Source organism: Bison bison, unplaced genomic scaffold (genome assembly GCF_000754665.1).
Source record: "Bison bison bison isolate TAMUID 2011002044 unplaced genomic scaffold, Bison_UMD1.0 scf7180017862121, whole genome shotgun sequence".
Classification (NCBI taxonomy): Eukaryota; Metazoa; Chordata; class Mammalia; order Artiodactyla; family Bovidae; genus Bison; species Bison bison.
The window spans coordinates 220,510-231,660 of record NW_011492693.1 but is presented as its reverse complement, the minus strand read 5'-3'; positions in this window follow the sequence as shown (position 1 = coordinate 231,660).

Here is an 11,151-nt window from a genome sequence, read left to right as displayed (position 1 = left end):
GGAGAGATGATTCATCAACCTAATTTGGGTTTCTGCTGAGGAATATACAAGCTTCCCCACTGGTAACTTCTGGATTATAACTACATGATCTCATCCCACAGATCCCAAATGATGGTAAGTTCCACTGGGCAAGGCCTCTAAGTTCCCCACTGTCACAGCAGCTGTGTGTCAAGTGGTCTACCACTCTCAGTTCTGATCCCAGGCCCATGAACATCACCAGCCAGTTACATCCCCCTGCCCACCAGAGGCAACCTTATCATCCTCAGCAACACCCACCTCTGAGCCACTTGTCCATTGATTGGCACTGAGCATCAGTCTGGAACAAGTGTTCTGGAGCAAGTCCAGTCTCCCTCATCCAAAGATGGGAAACTGAACCCTGGGGTATATGACTCACCTTAGCTGCAGGTGAGTTAGTGAAGACTTGGGACCCTGGAAATCTGCTTCCCAGGCTAGGAGACTTCCAGGAAGAGAAAGATGAGAGAAAGCTCAGTTGCATCCACTGCTGGGTAGCTATCAGATGTCTGAAAGCACCAGAGTGGAAGTTTCTTTCCTGTTGCCCCTCAAGTCTGGTTCCAGTTTTATCAGCAGACCTGCCTCCATGTAGCGGCAGGAAAGCAATATTCAGGGCTGTTTCTTCTGGGTTCCAGGCACAGTGGGAGAGCCCCAGCTGTAGTGACCCTAGGAGGCCGTTGTGCAGGTGGTGACTGACTCACTCCCAACTCAGATCCCCAGAGCTTCCACTCCTCATTCACACAAGACAGACCATTGGCTGACTGGGTAACATGAACCTGCATTCACAGAGAGAAGCTTTTTCTTCTGAGCCTTCTGTCAATTTAGATATGTGCCTTATGTTTCCTCAGGGAACCCCTTGCTGAGTGAGGTCGGAGTCTGAAACTAGCCTGGATGCAGGGAATGTGTTCCCTCTTTGATGCTCCAAATAGACCTTGGACATTCAAAGGCCTTGAGAGAATGACAATCACCCTTATATCTTGTAAGGACTTCGCTTTATGAATCTGGTTGGAGAAAAAGGACAGAAACATAGGACAAGGCTGGACATCTCTGGGTCCCAGCTGACTGTGAGTTGAGTTCCAGCCACTAGGCTTCACAGTCAGCTTCTGATGTAATTCACAAGCCACCTTTGAGGAAGCAAAAGAAGAAAGAGTTTTGGGCTGAGAGCAGTGTGGTCAAAGGGCCTTGGGAATCACACGGGGCAAGATGAAACAAGAGTCATTACTTGTTTCTTTGCTCTATCAGTTCCTTGGCACTTCTACTCCTGAGAACAAGTACATGGAAATAGTCCTAGCACCTGATACTCCTGGTGATAACCAGTTTGTGGACATGTCCCTTAGTCCAGAGCATATTCAGCCTCGTGATAGCCCCAGGTTCTCCCTTCTTGGAAAGGTTGACATGGCTCATTGCTGCTAACTCACAAGTGAAGCATGGGTTGAGGTCACGGTGGTTAACCTGTAGGCCAAATTCCAAGGATGGAAGGAAGATTGGCAGTGGAAGGGTAGCCATTCATTAAACTTGGTTACCTTGGTCCTTAGCAGGGCTACTTCCCACATCTAGAATATTTTTCTCCCAGCTTTTTGCATGTCCGGGTCCTCCTAAACATTTACCATCATCTCAAATGAGTCTCCCTCAGGCTTGCTTTCCCTGGCCACTGCACTCTCACAAGCACAGACCCTGATACAAAAAGTGCCTAGACCCTTCCCTCCATCAAAACAATAAATATAGTTACAAAAGTGGATAGATGGAGAGGGATAAATTGAGAGTTTGAGATTAATATATGTGTACTACTTTATTTCATAGATAATCAACAAAGACCTACTGTACAGCACAGTAATTCTGCTCAATAATCTGTAATATCCTGTATGGGAAAAGAATCTAAGAAACAATGGATACATATTTATGCATAAGGGAATTAATTTCTCATACAACTAATATTAATACAATCTGTAAATCAACTACACTCCTATATAAATTAAAACCTGAATTAAAAAAAAATGCTTACATGTAGAAACCCATGGAGTTTTTGAGACTCACAGGGTTTCAGATATGATGCTAGATATGGCAGACTGGATGCAGAAATCTAGACATTATCTGAGCTTGCCTTTTCCTGAGCTTTTGTGTCTTTTACTTCTAGTGTCACCTTTGATTTGTCTTTGGAGGTCTAATACAAGAGCTTGGAGACACCAGCTGGGTGTTAGTTGAAGGATGAGAGGCAGGCGCTAGTGGGAGAGTGAAATCCAAGCTCCCTAGCCTTGGGTTGGGGCACGTTTGAGGAGCAACTTATATCCCAAGTTCACTGTGAAAACAGGCTGTAGCTTCCCTCTCCATGACTTGCATGATATCAGACCCAGCCTGGTTTCATCCTTTTTCATGTCCTGCTTCTCCTGAGACCTCACTGGTTTCTCTGGGAGAATTTTTTTTTTTTTTTTGGTGGGGGGGGGCAGTACTAGGTCTTCATTGCATAGAAGGCAATGGCACCCCACTCTTACCTGGAAAATCCCATGAAAGGAGCCTGGAAGGCTGCAGTGCATGGGGTCGCTGAGGGTCAAACACGACTGAGCAACTTCACTTTCACTTTTATTCATTGGAGAAGGAAATGGCAACCCACTCCACTGTTCTTGCCTGGAGAATCCAAGCGATGGCAGAGCCTGGTGGGCTGCCATCTATGGGGACGCACAGAGTTGAAGATGACTGAAGTGACTTACCAGCAGTAGCAGGTCTTCATTGCTGCTCAGGACTTCTCTATTTTCAGTGAGCAGGGGCTCCTCTGTAATTGCAGTGCACTGGCTTTTCAATCCTCTGTTTCTCTTGATGTAGATCACAGGCTCTAGGGCACTCAGGCTCAGTAGTTGTGGCCCACTGGCTTAGTTGTCCTGGGGCATTTACAGTCTTCTGAAACCAGGTCTCAAACATACATCTTAAGCTCTGGATCAAACGGCAAAGCACTCTGGAAGGAATTTGAAATAAATCACTTTTACATGAAACTTGGCACCATGGCCTATTTATGAGGAGACTGATAAAGGATTGTCCCTACTTCAAGCAACCTTCTGAGATCAGGACTGATTGAGTTTCCCCTCCCCAGGGTTCCTACAGGATCTTGAAGCTCTCCTGCCATGTGGCTTTGTTCTCTCTTCAGTTTCTGAATCTCACACTAGACCACACCTTCCAGAGGGCAGGGCTGTCACTTGACTCACTTGTAAGTATATGTCAGTAGATATTGTCTCATTCAGACCCTAATGCCAAGACAAGGGTAACACAAAGATCCGTTATTCTATTATGAGTGTTACGTTATAGGTTCAACGGTTGTAATCAAAACCTAAATAACATTCTCTTAGCTACAATAAAATTTCAGTTCTCTGTCATATAATGTTAGTGCAGGTCTCTCCACAGAGATGAGGGCCCACTTCTTTCTTGTCACATCTTCCACCTGTGCTACTTACCTCTGGTCTTACCTGAGGTCAGCCTGCTGTCCTCAGCCAGCTGCAGCCACAGGGCTGGACCAGCAGCTTTATCTCCTTCATTTTGCTTCCTGCTTTTATTTCTTCTCTTTTCTTTCTACTTTAATTTCAGACCAAAAAATCTGGAGTCATCCCTTCCCCCCTCCAGAGACCCTCCAGCTGAAACCAGGGACCCGGGTGGAGGGCGTGGGGAGTGAGGGGTCTCGGGCCACACGGGGCCCTGCTGAGCCTGCTGCTGTCCCCTCTGGGGACGCCTGTTCCAGGAAGTCAGGCAGGACCCCCCAGTCTCTCTGCTCACCTGCTCCACCCCCCCATCAGCACTTAAGCCACACGACAAAAGTCTGTAGTGGGAGCTGCACACAGGCCCGTGGGCATGGCCCCAGTGAAGCAGGTGGTTCAGGGCAGAGCTTCAGGGATGGTGCATAGAGGCCCTCAGGCGACCTTCATGTGACGTAGTATTTTACCCACCTGAGTATTGTATCGAGGCTTTTCTGTATTTTAACAAGAAAGCAAAACACTAGTTTCTGATTTAAGACGTTAAGGGTTTGTGGGGCGGGGTGGGGTTCACAGGACACTTGGATTTGTTCTCCTTTTCCCTTGGTTTCACATGGAGTGCGTGCTCATGAATGTGTGTGGATGTGTGTCAGAGCCTCACCAGGAGATTAGGCCATTGGAGGCCCAGGGCGGCTTACAGTTCTCCGCTTTAGTCACTTAATTCCTGAATGTTTCGGAGAACAGGAAACAATAGCAGATATCATGTAGGAAAGGATTTAAAAAAAAAAAAAAAAAAAAAAAAAGCTCACACCCAAATTCACAAAAGCTATTTTTTAAACCAAAGCACATTTTGAATGCATATGGAACCTCAATGGGCTCAGAAAAAAAGATACTAATATATTTATCTCATTATTTACATAAACTTTTACAGTTTCAGACCTCAGCAGCTGTAAAGCCAGTCCCAGTGAGTCCCCAACCTTCCGCTCAAGGTCCTGAGTTGGCCCAGAGGGCTCACGGGCAGGGGGGCCACCAGGGGCGGGGCGGGCGGCTTGGAGGCCCCGTCTTCTCAGAGCCCTCCTCCCAGCCCAGCTGGCACCAAAGAGCCTGGGCCTGCGCCGACCAGCCCCTGGGCCTCCTGGCCAGGCCAACTGGTCCTGGCCAGCTGGCGTGGCAGGGCGGCCTCGCCTGTGGCCACAGGACTTGAGTCTGGGCTTGGGCCCCGGGACAGAGGTGCATCCCATCCTGCTGCTCTGCCCGCAAGACCCTCGATGGGTTGATGTGAGGGTCCCTCTCAAGCCAAAAAGCCAGGACCTTTGCACGGCTCCACAGAGACTCCAGCGGGTCCAGCTGTGGGAAGGCTCACTGGGCTGGTCCTTACCGACACAGATGGTGCAAACACTCGGGACAGTGTTGCTTTTGTATCAATATGTTTGTGCAGTGATGAATGTATTTATTTCTCAGACTGGGGTGAGTGGCAGGCTGGGCTCTGCCACAAAAAAAGAAAAAAGTCTAACATGGCTGCTCCATCTCCTGTCATTATATCTGTATTCCAGCTAGTGGGACAGAAAATAAAACTTTCATTGGGAAGTGAGATATCACCTCTACTCAAATTCCACTGGCCGAAGTATCTTCCATGGTCATGGAAACTTGGGGTTGGTGGGCACACAGAATGGCAGGGGAATGTGATCCTACTTCAGAACATTCATGATGGGTAACAAGGGCGACCACCCTTCATTCATGTCTCTGTAATTCATTCTTCTTTGGTTCTCCACACACAGCTCTCAGTCTGTTTTAGCCTGCAGATGCAGATATGGATGAGGTTATAAGAGATGACATGGTGCAGGCTGTACAAATATGGAAAAAAACAAGAATTGAAAGAAGATAAGAAAGTATAAAAATTCAAAATCCATTGGAAAGCATGCTTATAATAATAATTTTGCATTTATACAATTTAGGTATAATGGTTGAAGAATCAATTTATAAAATAAAAAATTAGAGAAATGTAAAATATAAGTATATTCACTAAACCAGCAAAATAATAAGGCTATATCATATTAAACATATAGCAGTATCAGGATTAAGTTTGGATACACATTGCAAAAAACTAAAACAATTATAACTAGCAAGATAAACTTGATTTTTATCTCCCACTGAAACATAGCTGGAGGTGGACCAGCCAGAGCTTGGGTGCTATCCATCTCCAAGGTTACATGATTGTCAAATACAGCTGCAGGAGTTCCAGCCATCACAACTAAAATCCAGACAAAAGTTAGGAAGACAGTAGGGAAGAGAAGAGTCCCATCACTCAGCTAAATCAGCTCTTTGAAAGCAGTCTTCCAAGAAATCCCTCTTACAGATCTGCTTGCCTTTCTAAGTCACCAGTCATGACTAAGAGCATGGGTGGGTAGGAAGTGCAGTCCTGTAGCTATTGGGCTCATGGCTATATAACAAACTATTTTCAGTTTTGAAAGAGAAGCAGAGAATAGATCATTTTGTAGGTAGCCTGCTGCACCTGCCTTAAAGAACAACAACAACAAAAGAATGGAATAGGCTGAACATCTGGGCACAGTGTGGAAGCCAGGAGAAAGGAGCAGCAATGAGAAACAGCTAGATGGATCTGAACTGTGCTCCAGAAAATAGAGGCAGACTGGTCAGTAGAGATCTTCTAAGGACTGAAGTGAGGATTACACAATACCACATGACCAAATTTGGTTTGAAAACTGCTTTTCCAACTCAGGTCCCAAATCTCTCTCAATTCTTCAGCTTCTAAATACCTTGTCGTTGTTACCTCACATTCTGTTCTACCTGTCTCACCTTCCTTATTTCTGTTCACATCACTTGTCCATCTAGTCCACCAGCATTACAAGTTCCAGTGTTGAGAACTCAACAACACTTTCTAGAAGTGGGTAGAAACACAATGACTATTTCTACTTTAGTATTTGTTTGTCCTAATCAAGGTCTTTTGAAAAGACTGAAATGTCTAGAATTATGGAGATCTCACATTTTCTCTAAAATCCCAACCAAGAATGTTACTTCCTTGGATCTGGAGGGGATGTGTTCACATTTGGATCCACAGGTCTTAGCAGAACAGTAAGTCCCCTGTATATGAATAAGTTACACTTGAAAAGGGTGTTCAAAAATCCCAATTTCTTCAAAAATCCAGCAAAGTTACATAGGTAGCCAACTAAGACAATTGGCTATATATTACTGTGGTCTATTAGTTTTATGATATTTTTCACACAAATAATACATAAAAAACAAATACAAACAATAAAAGAAACAGTTTAATCTTGCAGTACCTGGATAGGTCATGGCAACCCACTCCAGTATTCTTGTCTGGAGAATCCCCATGGCAAGAGAAGCCTGGAGGACTGCAGTCCATATGTTGAAAATTAGACACAGCTGAGCAACTCTGCACACTTTTAAAAATAGAAAAGTAGTACCATCTACATTACCACTGCATTTATGTTTCCTTGCAGACAGCATAGGCTTGAAATAAAAGTCCTGCACTATTGTACTCCATACAGTTCTGTACTGTAAAGTACACAAATGCACACCAAATTTTCTTAGATGTGCCCACAACAATATGTGTCAGATTTGCGAACTAACTGATGTGATTGCACATGCAAATGCACTTTTATATGTTTGAAAGTTTTCAACTTGAATGTTTGCATGCAACAAACTTGCTACACAGGTTTTCAGTGAATGTATGTAATGAAGGAACAAGAGAGGAAAGTAAGGGGCTGACTGTTTTTTCCCTTTTTGCTTGTATTATGGCCACTCTGAATAAGAATTTCATTGGGTGAGATTGAGGCCCGGTGTATGGGAACATGGATGCAAGTGATAGAGGACCAGGATCCCAGGAGGTAGGACAAGAGACATGGTTGGTTGAAAAAAGCCAAGAGTTGGAAATAGGAGGAAACAAGTTTTCACTGGTTTATGTGAAAGACTCAGCAAATGTCATCCGGCTTTGTGTGTAGTGATTGAGCTGTGGTTTAGAGGAGCAGCCCTGTTGCCCAGGATGAGCAAGAGAAGGGAAGAGAGAGGAGACTGAACCGTGAAAATCAAACATGAATGTCTAGTATTGTCTATGTATGTCAAGTATGTCTAGTATTGAAGAGATGTAAGTCCTGTTAATTTATCTGTCCCTTCCTTAGAAGAATTAGAGTTGTAAAAGATGGAAGGTCCGCACTATGCTAGCACCTTATTCTTCTTCCGTCCAGTGAACATTGATTTCTAATGACATTTCTTTATAAACAGAGGATGTACTTTGTATGATTGAAGTATTCTAATTTACTGTTCCATATAATCTTCTGGTACTGTTCTGTGCCCAGGCACATGGAGCCCTGTGGCCTGGAAGGCTGTGTTCAGGTGCACAGTGCAGTGTATGGGGATCTGCTGTCATCTGGGCCCTGGGTTATATCTTCAGTTTGGGTTCACATCTGAGGGGTTAACTCTAGTTGGATTTAATTTTGATCATCTTGCTCTTTATCTTCAGTTTGTCCCATGTTCTTTCTTTCCATGTCTCCTTTTATCCCTGACTTCTTTGTGACTGAGTAGTTTTTCTGATTCCCTTTTATATCCTTTGTCACTTTATTAACTGTAATGGTTTTTTAAGTGGTTTTAAGATCCATGGTATGCATATTTAACTTGCTAGTCTATTATTATTAATTATGATAATTGTAAATATTTTATTCATTTATCATTTCTTTGTCTGTACTGGGTCTTAGTGTGGCATGCAGGATCTTCCTTGTGGTAGGGACTCTCTATTTGAGGAGGACAAGCTCAGTACTTGCAGCGTGTAAACTGTATTTGAGACATGCAGGCCTAGTTGCTCAGTGGCATGTGGGATCTTAGCTTTCTGGTAAAGGAACAAGCCTTTGCCATTTGCAAATGCTTTGAATTGCAAAGCAGGTCCTTAACCACTGGACCACCAAGGCATTCGCTATATTTACCTTTTAATACATATTACATGTTTATCCTTTTGGGTACTGTTCATTCCCCCTGTAGATCCAGATTTTCACTTGGTTTTAAATTCCTTCTGACTTGAGACCTTTAAAAAATTTTTATTACATTGGTCTGTTGGTGGTGATGCAGTCTTATAGTTGTTGTATGTCTTAGAAAGTATTTTATCTTGTTTTTGATATGTATTTTTCTTGGGTATAGAATTCTGAGTCAATTATATTTATCTCAGCATTTAAAATGTCGTGCCAGTGTCCTCTGGCTAACATTGTTTAATTTTCCTAATCTGCTGTCATCCCCATTTTTTATTCTACTGTGTCTGTTTTTCCTTCTAGTTACATTTCCTTGGTTGATTGTCTTAAACCATGAATTATGATGTGCCTTTGTAGAGTTGTCATATTTCTTGTCCTTGAATTAATTGAGCTTCTGTGTTAATGGGTTACAACCTTTCATCATACTTGTAAACTTTTCAGCCAGTAATTATGAAGTCCTTTGCTTTATTCTCCCATCTTTCACTTCCTGTGGGATTCCATTTACATACACTTTAGCACTCTTAAAGTTACTTCAAAGCTCTCTGATGCACAATTATTTTTTCCCCACAATTTTTGCATTTCTATTTTACATGTCTCTAACATACTCGATATTCTTCAGCTTAATGAATATAAAGATAATTGTTTTAGTAAGCATTTTAATGTCCTTCCCTGCTAATTATGTAATATATATTTTACTTGTGTTTTTACTAATTAATTTTTCCCTCGTTATGGATATTTTCTTGCTTCTTTACACATCTGGATTTTTCTTTCTTTTTAAATTTATTTATTTGTCTTAATCAGAGAATGACTACCTTACAATATTGAGATGAAAGTAGGACAAATACTTTCACAATTTATATGGAAATTTTAAATTGGATTGTGGATGTGTTCACTTTAGCTTTGGATGCTGGATATTTTTTAATTTTTATAAATTATTCCTTTCACTGTTTGCAAACACTGTTAATTTCTTGGAAACAATTGTATTTTTTGAAGGCTTGTTGTAAGGGTTTTTAAGCTGAGATGAAACCAGCCTTTAGACCAGGTTTACTATTCCCCACTAGCAAGGCAATATTGTCTTCAGGGCCCTATTGATCTCATGGGAATTATGAGTAATTTTGGGGGCAGTCCTAATATGGTGGAGGAATAGGACAAGGAGACCACTTTCTCCACAACAAGTTCATCAAAAGAACATTTTAACGTCAAACAAATTCCACAAAACCACTTCTGAATGCAGGCAGAGGACATCAGGCACCTAGGAAAGCAGCCCATTGTCTTTGAAAGAAGGTAGGAAAAAACGTAAAAGATAAAACGAGAGACAAAATAGGTAGGGATGGAGACGTGTCCCAGGAAGGGAGTCTTAAAAAAGACAGAGGTTTCCAAACACCAGGAAACACTCTCACTGGTGAGTCTGTGGTGAGCTTTGGAACCTCTAGGGCAATGTAACTGGGAGGAAAAATAAATAAATAATTTAAACCCACAGATTACATGCCCAATGGTAACTCCCAGCAGACAAGCAGCGCAGATATCCGCATCCGCCACTAGCAAGCGGGGGCTGGGCAAGGAGGTGCGGGCTGCATTGCTTAGAGTAAGGACAGGGCCTGAATGGCCAGAGGGTGATTTGAGGGAACTACCTTGAGATAACAAACCATACCCTGGGATAGCTACCCTGGCGAAAAGCCCTAAACTAAGACACTGCCAGGCCTGCTCACAGAACAAAGGAGTGAGCCGGCTGTGGACCAGCCCATCCCCTGCCAGGGACAGGGAGTGAGGGCAGCCATAGCCAGAAGGGGGTTTTCACAGCCCCCGAGAGGCATCACCTACCAAACTGCAAGCAGGCTTCATTGCTAACCTAGACTTCTTGAGATTCTGGATTGTCAACATCCGCCTGAGAAGGTGAGCCGGTTGTACACTCAGAAAACTGAGCAGAAGGAACAGGAGAGGTGATTAAGTAGGAGTGACTGTGCTCACCAAACACCTGGTCACCTGAGCGACTCGGACCATGGAAGGGCACAAAACGAAGGCCCAAAAGCATCTGCACCTTTGAGGTGTACCTGAGTACCTGAACCTGAGCGGCTTAGACCTGGGAAGTGCATGCAACCTAGGGCCTGCCTCAGACAGTTCCTGGCAAAGCAACCTAGAACCTGAACAGTATAGACTGGGAAAGCACACACGCTGTGAGTGGGTGCAAACCCAGTGTGCCTGAGACACTGGGAGCACCCCCACACATGCCAAGGATATTTGTTTGCAGCCTTCCTCCCTCCCCACAGCACGACTGAATAAGTGAGCCTAAAAAATTGTCCACCACCACCCCTTTGGGTCAGGGTGGAAATTAGACACTGAAGAGACCAGCAAACAGAAGAAGCTACAACAGAGTGAACCACCTTGGAAGTGACAGGTGCAATAGATTAAAACCCTGCAGTTAGCACCAACTACATAAGAAGGAGCCTATAGATCTTGAGAAGTATAAGCTGAATCAAGGAACTATCTGAAAGTGAACTGACCCCACACTGTCCACAACAACACCAGAGAAAGTCCTAGATATGTTTTTACTATTTTCATTCTTTAAATTTATTTTTTATTTATGTTTAAGTATTCTACTACTACTTTAATTTTCATTTTTATAACCTACTATTACTTTGGAAAAAAAGACTATTTCTTAAAGCAAACTATATATATATATATATATCTACATT